Genomic DNA, 706 nt, shown 5'->3' with positions numbered 1-706 from the left:
AAAAAAAGAAAGAAAAACCTTTTGACAAAATCTAACACCTCTTCATGATAAAAACCCTGAAGAAGAAAAAAAAAAAGGCAGGGAGCCTTAGCCATATCCACCTGTATCTGATTTTCTTAAAGCTCCTCATAGGGAAGCATCCCACACAGGAAATGAGTGGAGAATTTGGTTCTTCTGTGTCCATGTGTCCTTTACTCTCTGATCTCAGACAAGTCAAACAAGGTCTTGGAAAGCTTCAGATAATGCTGATAAGTACACTGAGGTCTTCAGGACACTTACTCAGACCTGTGAACTGGACTGGAAAGATGGGACATTACACTTAAGCATTGACTTCTTATGAAAAACAACCAAAATTACAGGCTACAATTATATTTGGAGATGATATATTATTCATTTTTAAAGACAAAAAAAAAAAAAAAAAAAAAAGGAGGAACAGCCAGTTCCCTAAAAAGCCCTATACCAGATACCTACTGGCTCACCAACCAGATGGGAGATTATAAGAAACATTTTCAAAGTTAGTTCCCTGAAGGCCTAAAAAGGACAAAAACAAAGCCCTTCATGTTCAATTACTAATCAAGAAAAAGAGGGGCTGGTGAGATGGCTCAGTGGTCTAACGCACCTACTTAGAACAAGCTTAGCTAAAGCACGGGGACCACGGTTCAATCCCCCAGCACCACATGCCAGCCAGCCCCGCCCCCTGGTAGGC

This window comes from Octodon degus, unplaced genomic scaffold, assembly GCF_000260255.1.
Source record: "Octodon degus isolate 3935 unplaced genomic scaffold, OctDeg1.0 scaffold00052, whole genome shotgun sequence".
Taxonomy (NCBI): Eukaryota; Metazoa; Chordata; class Mammalia; order Rodentia; family Octodontidae; genus Octodon; species Octodon degus.
Note: the sequence above shows the minus strand (reverse complement) of the source record.